This window comes from Podarcis melisellensis (genome assembly GCF_964234715.1).
Source record: "Podarcis melisellensis genome assembly, chromosome: W".
Lineage (NCBI taxonomy): Eukaryota > Metazoa > Chordata > Lepidosauria > Squamata > Lacertidae > Podarcis > Podarcis melisellensis.
Window position 1 is genome coordinate 33,986,506 of NC_138535.1, and position 15,043 is coordinate 34,001,548.

The window sequence follows — 15,043 nt, forward strand, 5'->3', positions numbered from 1 at the left end:
CACATCTTCAGACTGCATGGGGCTCCCTCGAGGGTCATCTCGGATCGCGGGAAACAATTTACTTCCCGGTTCTGGAGGAAGCTCATGGGCTTGCTACAGGTCGAGGTGGGCTTCCACGGGAATGAGCCTGTTCATGGCCAATTATGGGTGTCACCCCAGGGCCTTCCCGGGGAGGGGGGAGGAAGGGGGGAGCGTACCTGCGGCAGAGCAGTTTGTGGAAGAAATGGAGGCCTTGCACTAGCAACTTAAGATGAACTTGGAACGGGCCAAGGAAATTTACAAGAGGCAGGTAGACAAGCACCGTCGGGAAGGGGAGACCATAAGGGTGGGAGACCGGGTGTGGTTGTCAACCCAAGGGTTACCCTTTTAGGGGGGGTGTAAGAAGTTGCAGCCAAGGCGGCTGGGACGTTTTGAGGTAACACAGCAGGTGAACCCCGTGGCATTCAAGCTCAAGTTGCCTGACAGCATGAAAATACACCCGGTGTTCCATAGGTCCCTACTCTCACCGTACAGGGACGGGCGGGAATTCCCGGGGCGAGAAGGAGAAGTCACCACACACCCGCAGGTAGAGGAGAGGGAACACCACAACCAAGCCACGGAAATACTCGATTCAAGATGGTGAGGGCGCCAGGTGGAGTACTTGGTAGCTTGGGAGGGAGAACCCGAGTCAGAAAACACGTGGGTTCCAGCGGAGGCTATCAATGATGGGTATCTTGCGGAGGAGTTCCACAGCCTGTTCCCAGATAAACCTAAACCACTAGCGAGATTCTGGGAGGAGCAATTTGGAACCACAGATGATGAAGAGGATTTTGTGGGTTTTCCTGCCTCCGAAGAGGAGGGAGGAGAGGCGTCAGAGGAATCGGACTGGGAGGGCCACCCGGCGGGAAGAGATCGGAGCGGGTGGGAAGCGGAGTTTGAATCATCAGGGGATGGCGACAGCTCCTTCCAGGGATTCCCCGCAACGTCGGCTGAGGAAAAGGACGTAGTTGGGTCAAAAGGTCCTGCCGGGGGTGGAGGGAGTCCTGGGGAGGGTGGATGTCAGTGAACTGACATCGGAGCCAGAAGTGGAGGCAGGGCTCCCAAGCGCAACCCCATATAACCATTAAACACAATATTAAGGGGGGAGGAGGAGGGTCAACTAATATTGATAAGTTATGAGAAAATAAAAGATAACTTTTCTAGTAGGCTAGATTACTTCCAGGTGAATGAAGTGTTCAGACAGGATAAGCAGATAGGTTTTGAAAAGGAGCCTTCAAGATTTGAAAGAGAACTACTGAATAGTAAAACCAAAATAATCGCAAGAATGTATAGACTTCTTTTAGACTACGAAGTAATCTAAGAGCAGAGTCAGAGTGAGACCATGAGCCTGAGCCTGAGCCAGAGCCAGAGCCAGAGCCAGAGCCAGAGCCAGAGCCAGAGCCAGAGCCAGAGCCAGAGCCAGAGCCAGAGCCAGAGCCAGAAATAGGGCTTGATACAGAATCAGAATCAGAATCAGGGCCAGGGCCAGGGCCAGGGCCAGATACAGGGCTTGATACAGGGCCAGGGCCAGATACAGGGCTTGATACAGGGCCGGAGCGCAAAACATAGCTGCAGCCACAGCCTAGAGCCACAGCCTGAGTCTGCAACAGTACTTGATACAGTGCCGGAGCTGGAGCTGGAGCCAGAGCCAGAGACACAGCCAGAGCCAGAACAAAACCCTAATTCAGAACCAGAGCCTGAAAGAGAGCCAGACCCTGAAACAGTGCTTGATAGAGTGCCAGAGCCTGAAACAGAGGCAGAGGCAGATACAGGGCTTGAAACAGCGTCGGAGACTGAGACAAAGCCTAATAAAGAGCAGAAGCCTGAGCCTGAGCCTGAGCCTGAAACAGTGCTTGATACAGTGCCAGAGCCTGAAACAGAACCAGAGCCACAGCTACAGCCATAGCGCCACAGCCTGAGTCTGCAACAGTGGTTGATACAGCGCCAGAGCCTGAAACAGAGACACAGCCTGAAACAGAACCTGAGCCTGGTTATTAGCATGGCAATTAAAGCAGAGAGAGGCAGAAAGGCTTATAAATAGAGTTAAGTGCGAACGAAAAATAATAAACAACCCTAAAGAAATAGAGAAACGATTTCTCGAATTCTTTAGAGAAGAAGGAAAGAAATGAAACAACAGAAGAAGTTAAACAACATTTAGAACAGAACTGTCTTCCGAAACTTACTAAAGAACAAAAAGAACTGTTGAATGCCCCTATTCAGTGGCGTAGCGTGGGGGTGCAGGGGGGGCCGGCCGCACCGGGCACAACACCTGGGGGTTAGGGTCAGGGGGCACAAATCCACGGGTTAGGGGGCACAAATTACTTGCCTTGCCCCGGGTGCTGACAACCCACGCTACGCCACTGCCCCTATTACATCGTACGAAATTTGAAACCACAGATGATGAAGAGGATTTTGTGGGTTTTCCTGCCTCCGAAGAGGAGGGAGGAGAGGCGTCAGAGGAATCGGACTGGGAGGGCCACCCCGCGGGAAGAGGGCCACCCGGCGGGAAGAGATCAGAGCGGGTGGGAAGCGGAGTTTGATTCCTCAGGGGACGGCGACAGCTCCTTCCGGGGATTCCCCGCATCGTCGGCTGAGGAAAAGGACGTAGTTGGGTCAAAAGGTCGGGCCGGGGGTGGAGGGGGTCCTGGGGGGGTGGATGTCAGTGAACTGACATCGGAGCCAGAAGTGGAGGCAGGGCTCCCAAGCGATGCCGGAGAAGGGACAAGCAGGGAGAGAGGGGACTCAGCAGCTGGGGAAGGAAATCAGTGTAACACCAGGGATAAAGGGGGGCGGATGGGGGAATCGGAGAGAGGGCTCCAGGACTCTTCGCTGGAGACCAGCGGGGAGAGCACAGGTCCTCCGCTATCCACACCCACCTCCGCGCAGGGAAAGTAGGCGGAGACTTTGTGTCAAAGAACTTCTTTGCTGGAAGAAGTTCAAGAAACGCCCACTGACGGATTCTGCTAGCGACTGAACAGCCACGAAGTGAAGGGCTGTACAGCCAAGAAAGGTTTAACCAGGCTACCTAGCCAGGAGTGGTGGCATCTTATGCACGAGCAACCCCATATAACCATTACACACAATATTAAGGGGGGAGGAGGAGGGTCAACTAATATTGATAAGTACATCCCCCCGTAGGGAACCTGCCCCAGCCATTCTGTTGGCTGCGGACCCCTCCCAGGCAGCCCTGACCCTTTCCCCTTAAAAAGCAAAATACAAACTATACAATAACCTAAAGAAATAGTAAAAGAAAAACAAACCAAGAAACAATTATGCTAAACTTAAAATAATCCCCGCCCCAACTAAACATTTGTCCCACCCCAGAAAGAAAATAGCAACAACAACAACAACAACAACAACAACAACAACAACAAACCACCGTTTGAGGTGCAACTGAGACACAGCCAAAGACAGAGCGAGACCCTGAATCAGTGCCATAACCAAGCCCTCATTCACAACCAGAGCCTGAAAAAGAGCCACAGCCCGAACCAGAGCAACAGCCACAGCCTAGAGCCACAGCCTGAGTCTGCAACAGTACTTGATACAGTGCCAGAGCTGGAGCTGGAGCTGGAGCCAGAGCCAGAGACACAGCCAGAGCCAGAACAAAACCCAAATTCAGAACCAGAGCCTGAAAGAGAGCCAGAGGCAGAAACAGTGCTTGATAGAGTGCCAGAGCCTGAAACAGAGGCAGATACAGGGCTTGACACAGCGTCAGAGCCTGAAACAGAGAAACAGCGTGAAACAGAGACAAAGGCTGAGACACAGGCCGAGCCTGAAATAGAGCTAGAATAAGTGCTAGAGTCAAAGACTGAGACAAAGCCTAATAAAGAGCAGAAGCTTGAGGCTGAGCCTGAGCCTGAAACAGTTTTTGATACAGTGCCAGAGCCTGAAACAGAACCAGAGCCACACCTACAGCCATAGCGCCACAGCCTGAGTCTGCAACAGTGGTTGATACAGCGCCGGAGCCTGAAACAGAGACACAGCCTGAAACAGAACCTGAGCCTGGTTATTAGCATGGCAATTAAAGAAGAGAGAGGCAGAAAGGCTTATAAATAGAGTTAAGTGTGAAGGCAAAATAATAAACAACCCTAGAGAAATAGAGAACTGTCTTCCGAAACTTACTAAAGAACAAAAAGAACTGTTGAATGCCCCTATCACATCGTACGAAATTCAAAGAGCAATTAAGGAAGCAAAGATAGGAAAGCCACCAGGGCCAGACGGCCTACCGGCAATATATTGTAAAAAATTGAGGACTTACTGTCTGACCCATTAAGAAGTATCTTAAAAGACGGAACCATGCCGGATTCTTGGAAAGACAGCCTTATTGCATTCATTCCAAAACAGGGAACGGACAATCTACTTATTAACAACTATAGGCCTATCGCACTTCTAAATAAAGATTATAAATTATATGCTAATATTTTAGCCGAAAGATCAAAAAAAGTCTTCCAGATGATGATACACAATGACCAAGCTGGCTTTTTGCCTGGGAGGCACATTTATAGCTGTGATGGCCTGGGAATCCGATTTAGAGGCTCAACCGGAGGAATCCCAGCCTGCACAGGAGTCCCCGCCTCCAGGGCCGGCTGAACTGGGGCAGGGCCTTGGATCTGAAGAGCCTGCACCTGTGCCGGATCCTCAGGAGCAGGCACCAGGTGATTCCACTCTAGCTCCAGAGGTGATTAAGGACACAGTGCCTACAGGTGCGCCTCTCCCGGCCCTGCCAGAGGAAGGAGAGTCTCCCCCTGGGTCCAGTAACTCCCCAGCCTCTCCTGAACTGCAGAGGCTTAGGGCAGAGAGGCGGAGGGAACTGGTTTCTCCCAGGAGGTGTGCTCGCCTTAAGGCCAAGAGAGGCGGGTCTCCTGGGGGCCGGGGCCGCCCCTGGCCTCAGAGAAGATAAAGGCCAGTCAGCCCGGTCCCAGGTTGTGGGAGCAACGTCGTTGAGTACCTGCTCCTGCCCGGACCCAGACCTGACCCTCCAGTGTTCCTGTCCCCGCCCGGCTTCCTGCTTCGGACTTGCTCCTTGTGAACTGTTTCCAGGCTAGTCACCCAGGACCGGACTTTGACTACGCCAACGGTAACCTTCCCCCGGGACCAGCACAAAAGCAACACTAGAAACATTATAAACCTATTAGCGCATTTAGACTTAAGAATAGAAAAGAAGGCAGTCTTAATGGCTATAGATGCAGAAAAAGCTTTCGACAGGGTATCCTGGAAATTTATGAAAGGTCTATTACACCATATGGATTTTGGTGTACAGTATATAAAAGGGACTGAAGCAATATAATCAAAACAAAAAGCTAAAATCATAATGGAAATTTATCACAGGAGTGTGAAATCAGTAAAGGGGTCAGACAAGGTTGCCCACTATCCCCCTTAATTTTCATATTAACATTGGAAGTTTTATGTAAACAAATTAGGGAAGAAAAAGAAATAAAAGGGATTATGCTGGGAAATAGAAGTTACAAAATGAGGGCATTTGCTGACGATTTAATTATAACTACGGAGCAACCAAAACAGAGTTTAAGAAAGGCGTTGGAAAGAATATATGGCTACGGTAAAGTTGTGGGGTTCAAAATGAATTTAAACAAGACAAAACTATTAGTTAAAAATATGTTGCCAGATGAAAAAGCAGAATTAGAACAAATAATACGCATTAAAATCTACCCCCAAATCAAGTATTTAGGATTATGGATAACACCAAAGAATATTAACGTATATGAAGATAATTATACCAATTGTTGGAAAGATATCAAAAGACAGTTGGAGACATGGACAAGGTTAAATTTATCATTCCTGGGTCGTATTTCGGTAATTAAAATGATAGTTTTACCGAAGCTACTCTTTCTATTCCAAACGATTCCAATTACAGGAAAGACCAGCAGTATCAACAAGTGGCAAAAAGAAATTTCTAAATTTTTGTGGAAGGGTAAAAGACCAAGAGTAAAGCATAAGATATTAATAGATACTGTAGAAAGAGGTGGCTACGGGTTACCGGATTTGAAGCTATATTACGAAGCCTCATGTCTTCTCTGGTTGAAAGATTGGTATTTATTAAAAAATTGGGATATTTTAGATCTAGAAGGTCATGACACCCGTTTTGGGTGGCATGGCTATCTTAATTATGGGAAAATAAAGACGCATAGGAGTTTTTCAAATCATATAATAAGAAATGCTATATATACAGGTCGGAGCGAAACAATACAAACTTAAAGCGTTTGCAGATGACTTAGTTCTGACATTACAGGAGCCAGAATCTAGTACGAAAAGAGTACTACAACTAATCCAGGATTTTGGTCGGGTGGCGGGATTTAAACTAAATAAGCAAAAAACCAAGGTGTTGGGAAAAAACTTGACAGATATTGAGTCGGAACGGTTTCAGAGAGAGACAGAGTTAACTGTGGTTAAGAAAGTTAAATACCTAGGGGTAAACATAACAGCAAAGAATTTGAGTCTGTTTAAAGATAATTATGAAAAATGTTGGTCTGAAATTAAGAGAGACTTGGATAGCTGGTCAAAATTGAAACTTTCACTGTTAGGTCGAATAGCTGCTATTAAGATGAATGTATTGCCAAAAATGTTATTTTTGTTTCAGACATTGCAGATTGTAGATAAAACGGAGTGCTTCCGGAAGTGGCAGAAAGATATCTCCAAATTTGTCTGGCAGGGCAAAAAGCCCAGAATTAAGTTTAAGATATTAACGGACGCAAAAGAAAGAGGGGGCTTTGCCCTGCCAGACTTAAAGTTGTACTATGAAGCCGCAGCTTTCTGCTGGCTAAAAGACTGGCTACTTCTGGAGGACACGGATGTGCTGGATTTGGAAGGTTTTAACAATGCATTTGGATGGCATGCATATTTATGGTACGACAAGGTTAAGATCAACAAGGTCTTTAAGAACCATATTGTCAGAAAAGCAATATTTAATGTCTGGACAAGATACAAAGACTTATTAGAAAACAAAACACCGAGGTGGCTGTCACCTTTGGAGGCCAAGGCCCGAAAAAGACCCAATATGGAGGCCAATTGGCCAAAATATTGGGAAATACTAGAAAGGGATGGAGACAATTGGAAACTGCAGAGTTTAGAGAAAATGAAAGATAAAGTGCGAGACTGGTTACACTATGCTCAGATTAAGGAAGTGTTTAAGATTGATAAAAAGTTAGGATTCCAGGTGGAGAAATCGAAACTGGAGACAGAACTGCTAGAACCTAAGACCAAGGTACTTTCAAAAATGTATAACTTGCTGCTGAAATGGAACACACAAGACGAATTGGTTAAATCGGCTATGATAAAGTGGGCCCAGGATATTGGGCACAATATTATGTTTGAGGACTGGGAAAGGTTATGGACTACCGGGCTGAACTTCACAGCATGTAATGCTCTGAAGGAAAATGTAATGAAAATGATATATAGATGGTACATGACCCCAGTGAAATTGGCTAAAATATACCATTCGTCTGATAACAAATGTTGGAAATGTAAGGAAAATGAAGGAACATTCTTTCACCTCTGGTGGACCTGCCCTAAAGTGAAGGCCTTTTGGGAAATGATATATAATGAGTTAAAAAAGGTATTTAAGTATACCTTCACCAAGAAACCAGAGGCCTTCCTTCTGGGCATGGTCGGCCAGAACGTGTTAAAGAAGGATAGAACATTCTTTATGTACGCTACAACGGCGGCAAGGATACTTATTGCTAAGAGCTGGAAAACTCAAGATCTACCAACACTGGAAGAATGGCAGATGCAGCTGATGGACTATATGCAACTGGCTGAGATGACTGGCAGAATCCGCGACCTGGGAGAGGAGAGGGTTGAAGAAGACTGGAAGAAATTTAAGATTTATTTACAAAAGTACTGTAATTTGGTTGAATCCTAACAAGGAAGCCAGAGCAGAAATAACTGTCTACCATTAAATTATAATTTTTTATTTGAGTTTAACCTAAATATTGCACTTAAGAGTATAAACAAGATGATAATTTGCTTGGAAAAATTCGTTTTTAATGATGAAAGTGGAAGCGGGAGACGTGAGGGAGTCCGCAATAGAATGAAAAGATGTTATGAAACCTATTTTGTTTGTTAAATATGTATCTGTAAAAAATCTTAATAAAAATTTTTATAAAAAAAAAAAGAAATGCTATATATAAGGTATAGGGAAAATACAAAAGATATTTGGAACAGAAAACCCCAAGATGGAACTCTCCACTAGAAGCAATCGCTGTTAAAAAAAGGAACAACATCAAAGAGAACTGGATAACGTATAACACAATATTAAGGGGGGAGGAGGAGGGTCAACTAATATTGATAAGTTATGAGAAAATAAAAGATCACTTTTCTAGTTGGCTAGATTACTTCCAGGTGAATGAAGTGTTCAGACACGATAAGCAGATAGGTTTTGAAAAGGAGCCTTCAAGATTTGAAAGAGAACTACTGAATAGTAAAACCAAATTAATTGCAAAAATCTATAGACTTCTTTTAGACTACGAAGTAATGGATGAGGAGGTTAAGGCTTCAATGATAAAGTGGGCCCAAGATGTGGGCCGTCCAATTATGCTAAAAGATGGGGAAAACTGATGGAATGTAAATTTGAAATTTACAGCCAGCTATAATATAAGAGAGAACATGATGAAAATGGCTCATAGGTGGTACCTCACTCCTTCAAGAATGTATAAAAATTTAGCGTATGCTTGTTGGAGATGTGGAGGAAATAACGGTGACATGAGCCACATGTGGTGGACGTGTGAAAAGATTAAGATTTGGGGGGGGGGAATATACGATGAATTAAAAAAGATGTTGGGGATAACATTTACGAAAAAAACGGAGGCATTTCTATGAAGTATATTCCATTGTGTACATTCCATTGTAGGAATGGAAACAGAGCCAGAGCCACAGCCACAGCCACAGCCTAAGTCTGAAACAGTCCTGGATAGAGTGCCAGAGCCAGAGCCAGAGCCAGAGCCAGAGCGAGACCCTGAATCAGGGCCAGAACCAAGCCCTCATTCAGAACCAGAGCCTGAGAAAGAGCCAGAGCCAGAGCCAGAGCCAGAGCAACAGCCACAGCCACAGCCTGAGTCTGAAACAGCCCTTGATAGAGAGCCAGAATCAGAGAATCAGAATCAGAGTCAGAACCAGATCTTCGGTAAAGACGTGGTCTGGTCTTAGCGCAACTGCTCCTCCCACCCGCAATAACAGAGATTGGGTGTTCCAATACATCCCCCCGTAGGGAACCTACCCCAGCCATTCTGTTGGCTGAGGCCCCCTCCCAGGAAGCCCTGACCCTTTCCCCTTAAAAAGCAAAATACAAACTATACAATAACCTAAAAAAATAGTAAAAGAAAAACAAAGCAAGAAACAGTTATGCTAAACTTAAAATAATCCCCGCCCCAACTAAACATTTGTCTCACCCCAGAAAGAAAATAACAAGAACAACAACCCACCGTTTGTGGTGCAACAGAGACACAGCCAGAGACAGAGCGAGACCCTGAATCAGTGCCATAACCAAGCCCTCATTCAGAACCAGACCCTGAAAAAGAGCCACAGCCCAAACCAGAGCAACAGCCACAGCCTGAGTCTGCAACAGTACTTGATACAGTGCCGGAGCCTGAAACAGAGACACAGCCTCAAACAGAGCCTGAGCCTGAAACAGAGGCAGAGCCACAGCCAGAGACTGAGTCTGAAACAGTCCTTGATAGAGTGCCAGAGCCAGAGCCAGAGAGAGACCCTGAATCAGAGTCAGAGTGAGACCAAGAGCCAGAGCCAGAGCCAGAGCCAGAGCCAGAGCCAGAGCCAGAGCCAGAGCCAGAGCCAGAGCCAGAGCCAGAGCCAGAGCCAGAGCCAGAGCCAGAGCCAGAAATAGGGCTTGATACAGGGCCGGAGCGCAAAACATAGCTGCAGCCACAGCCTAGAGCCACAGCCTGAGTCTGCAACAGTACTTGATACAGTTCCGGAGCTGGAGCCGGAGCCAGAGCCAGAGACACAGCCAGAGCCAGAACAAAACCCTAATTCAGAACCAGAGCCTGAAAGAGAGCCAGACCCTGAAATATAGCTGGGTCAGAGGCAGAGGAGGAGCCATCATGAGACCCTGAATCAGAGTCAGAACCAGATCTTCATTCAGAACCACACCCTGAAAGAGAGCCAGAGCCACAGACGGAGCCTAGAGCCACAGCCTTGATAGAAGACTCCTATGGCTTATAAGTCAGCTCCACGAAGGTAACCTTGCTAGAGTGAGACTTACTCCTGCGGGCGACCTCACTAATCCGATACCAATAAACAAGGGAGTGCGCCAAGGATGTATATTGGCTCCCTGTCTATTCAACCTATTCATCAGCGACATGCGAGCATCCCTAGTTAACTCATCTCCAAGTACACACGCGCCTAGACTTGCGGACTACCGCTGCCCTCTCCTTTTATATGCGGACGACGCGGTAATTCTATCTTATACACGTGTTGGACTAACCAGAGCTTTGAAGATCTTTGCCACGTATTGTCAACTCAACCAAACCATCAACCATGCTAAATCCAAGATTCTGATTTTCTCCAGAAGCCGGAGATTATACAAATGGAAGCTTGGCGGAGCAAAAATTGAGCAAGTCCTAAAATTTCAATACCTAGGAGTTATTTTTCAACACAATTTGGGGTGGAAAGCTCAAATTCAACACCTACTTAACAAGGCCAAAACTCTGTCATATGCGCTCCTCCGATTCTTTTTTTCGGATGGAGCTTTGCATGTTCCCTCGGCCCTAAAGGTGTTCAAGGCAAAAGTGGTTGCCGTGCTTGCCTATGCTGCCCCGCTTTGGGCCGTGATGACAGACCCTGCTCCTCTTGAGACACTGCAAAATGAATTCCTGCGTCGGCTCCTAATGCTCCCCCTGTGCGTAAGCAACGCAGCCATGCGACTAGAACTGAAGATCGCATCCTTAGAAACTTGCCTGTGGAAGCAAGTCTTCAATTATTGGTTATCATTGTGGCATAGATTACCAAACCACTACCTTGTCCAATGCTTATGGCGAGATGAATTCTCTAGCCTTTGGACTAGTAGAATTCATGCCAAACTCCTGAGTTACGGAATCTCTCCTTCAGATTCCCTAAAACTAGACCAAATTACTGCTCAAAGACTGATCTGCCAAAGACTGGATGACATCGATCTACAGCGAAACTATATGCTGGGGGGAGGTGTTTGTTCGCCCCAGAACATTGGTATCACTTTAACTTACTGCGTTCCATCATACCTCTCCTCCCTTTCGACTGTTGCCCATAGACTGGCCTTCACCAAAGCGAGGTTCAACGTTTTTCCCTCCAACGTCCTGAGACATAGATTCTCAAAGGGCCAAGCCCCCGCCACGTGCGAATGTGATAAGGAGACGCCGGAGTCACTCCAGCACATCATGTTCACTTGCCCCCTGCTCAATGTGCCACGGGCAAATTTGTTGGGATCAATCATACAGAAACTAGAGGGTACCCCACCAAAATTCCACCTTGCCCAAATCTTGCAGGATAAGGATACTCATACGACCCTGAAAGTGGCAAGGTTCCTGGTCGCTGTCCTTACCCAAAAGCGACGCCAAGGAGCACTACAAGCTAACTAAGGCGTAGTATGCCATTCTATTTTATAGTATTTTAGTGTTATTGTGGTGTTTTAGCGGCTGTTGTTTTTTTTTCTTCCCACGTACACAAGCTGTTATTTATGTGTTGTTTTTACTTGTATGGGCCTATGGCCGTAATAAATATTGTTGTTGTTGTTGTTGTTGAGCCACAGCCGAGATCCACAGCCTGAGTCTGAAATAGTGCTTGATAGAGTGCTGGATCCTGAAACAGAGACACTGTCTGAAACTGAGCCTGACGCTTAAACGTAGCCAGCGGCAGAGGGAGAGGCAGAGCCTGATACAGTGCTTGATACAGCGTAGGAGCCTGAAGCAGAGACACAGCCAGATCCAGAGACACAGCCAGAGCCAGAACAAAACCCTAATTCAGAACCAGAGCCTGAAAGAGAGCCAGAGCCAGAAACAGAGGCAGAGGCAGATACAGGGCTTGAAACAACCCCCAAGAAGTGCTTCCTCTGCCAACGGCCAGGACATTTTGCCAGGGTCTGCCCTCAAAGAAAGGCATGGTAAGGGATGGTGGGAGCCACTGGCTGTGAGGAGGAGGGGGAAAATCCCTCGAGGGTCATCTCGGATCGCGGGAAACAATTTACTTCCCGGTTCTGGAGGAAGCTCATGGGCTTGCTACAGGTCGAGGTGGGCTTCCACGGGAATGAGCCCGTTCATGGCCAATTATGGGTGTCACCCCCATATAGTTTGCAAAATACAAACTATACAATAACCTAAAGAAATAGTAAAAGAAAAACAAAACAAGAAACAATTATGCTAAACTTAAAATAATCCTGGCCCCAACTAAACATTTGTCCAACCCCAGAAAGAAAATAGCAACAACAACAACAACAACAACAAACCACCGTTTGAGGTGCAACTGAGACACAGCCAAAGACAGAGCGAGACCCTGAATCAGTGCCATAACCAAGCCCTCATTATAATAATAATAATAAAATTTTTTATTTATATCCCACCCTCCCCAGCCGGAGCTGGGCTCAGGGCGGCTAACAATCAAATAATCCGACATTCTAAAAACATTCAGAGCCTGAAAAAGAGCCACAGCCCAAACCAGAGCAACAGCCACAGCCACAGCCACAGCCTAGAGCCACAGCCTGAGTCTACAACAGTACTTGATACAGTGCCGGAGCTGGAGCTGGAGCCAGAGCCAGAGACACAGCCAGAGCCAGAACAAAACCCTAATTCAGAACCAGAGCCTGAAAGAGAGCCAGACCCTGAAATATAGCTGGGTCAGAGGCAGAGGAAGAGCCATCATGAGACCCTGAATCAGAGTCAGAACCAGATCTTCATTCAGAACCAGATCCTGAAAGAGAGCCAGATCCACAGAGAGAGCCACAGAAGGAGCCTAGAGCCACAGCCGAGATCCACAGCCACAGCCGAGATCCACAGCCTGAGTCTGCAACAGTGCTTGATACATTGCCAGAGCCTGAAACAGAGACACAGCCTCAAACAGAGCCTGAGCCTGAAACAGAGGCAGAGCCACAGCCAGAGCCTGAGTCTGAAACAGTCCTTGATAGAGTGCCAGAGCCAGAGCCAGAGAGAGACCCTGAATCAGAGTCAGAGTGAGACCATGAGCCAGAGCCAGAGCCAGAGCCACAGCCTGAGTCTACAACAGTACTTGATACAGTGCCGGAGCTGGAGCTGGAGCCAGAGCCAGAGACACAGCCAGAGCCAGAACAAAACCCTAATTCAGAACCAGAGCCTGAAAGAGAGCCAGACCCTGAAACATAACAGGGTCAGAGGAAGAGCCATCATGAGACCCTGAATCAGAGTCAGAACCAGATCTTCATTCAGAACTAGACCCTGAAAGAGAGCCAGAGCCACAGCCAGAGCCACAGATGGAGCCTAGAGCCACAGCCGAGATCCACAGCCTGAGTCTGAAATAGTGCTTGATAGAGTGTTGGATCCTGAAACACAGACACTGTCTGAAATTGAGCCTGATGCTTAAACGTAGCCAGGGGCAGAGGGAGAGGCAGAGCCTGATACAGTGCTTGATACAGCCTAGGAGCCTGAAGCAGAGACACAGCCAGAGCCAGAACAAAACCCTAATTCAGAACCAGAGCCTGAAAGAGAGCTAGAGCCAGAGCCAGAGCCAGAAACAGTGCTTGATAGAGTGCCAGAGCCTGAAACAGAGGCAGAGGCAGATACAGGGCTTGAAACAGCGTCAGAGCCCGAAACAGAGAAACAGCGTGAAACAGAGACAAAGGCTGAGACACAGGCCGAGCCTGAAATAGAGCTAGAATAAGTGCTAGAGCCAAAGACTGAGACAAAGCCTAATAAAGAGCAGAAGCTTGAGCCTGAGCCTGAAACAGTGCTTGATACAGTGCCAGAGCCTGAAACAGAACCAGAGCCACAGCTACAGCCATAGCGCCACAGCCCGAGTCTGCAACAGTGGTTGATACAGCGGTGGAGCCTGAAACAGTGACACAGCCTGAAACAGAACCTGAGCCTGGTTATTAGCATGGCAATTAAAGAAGAGAGAGGCAGAATGGCTTATTAATAGAGTTAAGTGCGAAGGCAAAATAATAAACAACCCTAAAGAAATAGAGAAACGATTTCTCGAATTCTTTAGAGAAGAAGGAAGGAAATGAAACAACAGAAGAAGTTAACATTTAGAACAGAACTGTCTTCCGAAACTTACTAAAGAACAAAAAGAACTGTTGAATGCCCCTGTCACATCGTACGAAATTCAAAGAGCAGTTAACGAAGCAAAGATAGGAAAGCCACCAGGGCCAGACGGCCTACCGGCAATATATTATAAAAAATTGAGGACTTACTGTCTGGCCCATTAAGAACTATCTTAAAAGGACTTCCTGGCGTGGTGCGCTCAGCGTCGGGTCAGGGAAAGCGCTCTGCTGCAGTAAGAACACTCCCAATCACGGCTACGGGATAAAAAGGCGGGGAAGCGAGGGCGACGCAAACCCTGAAGAGGTCTGAGAGGAGGTCCCAGACTGAATTCAGAATTCAGTTAGAATTCAAGCCCAGTCAGAGGTATGTGCCTATCTGTTCAGGCACCGGCTGAATTCCTTAGACCTCCCTCCGGCGACTCCCGGCTGGATAAAACATACGAGGTCCGTTCCGGCGATTTTCCTCAGGCTGTGAGGAAAACACACCAACTGCTTCTCCTCCTTCTCCTCCTCCCTGCATATCCCCAGGGAGGGGAATCAGACACAGACAGAAACGTATCTACATGTCTTTATTTGTGTCTTTTAGCAGTCATACAGTAAAGATGTCTGCTCTCTTCAACAAACAGAGAGAAACTCAAACCTCAAAACTCCACCCATGTACATCCTGTACAGGTCATATGACAAACCCACTGAGCTAACATCCGGTGCTCAGTACAGAATGGACTGCCCCTTTGTTCCCATGGCAACAGTCACAAACTTCCTGTTTGGCTTTCCAGCCACAAGCAGCAGACTTGG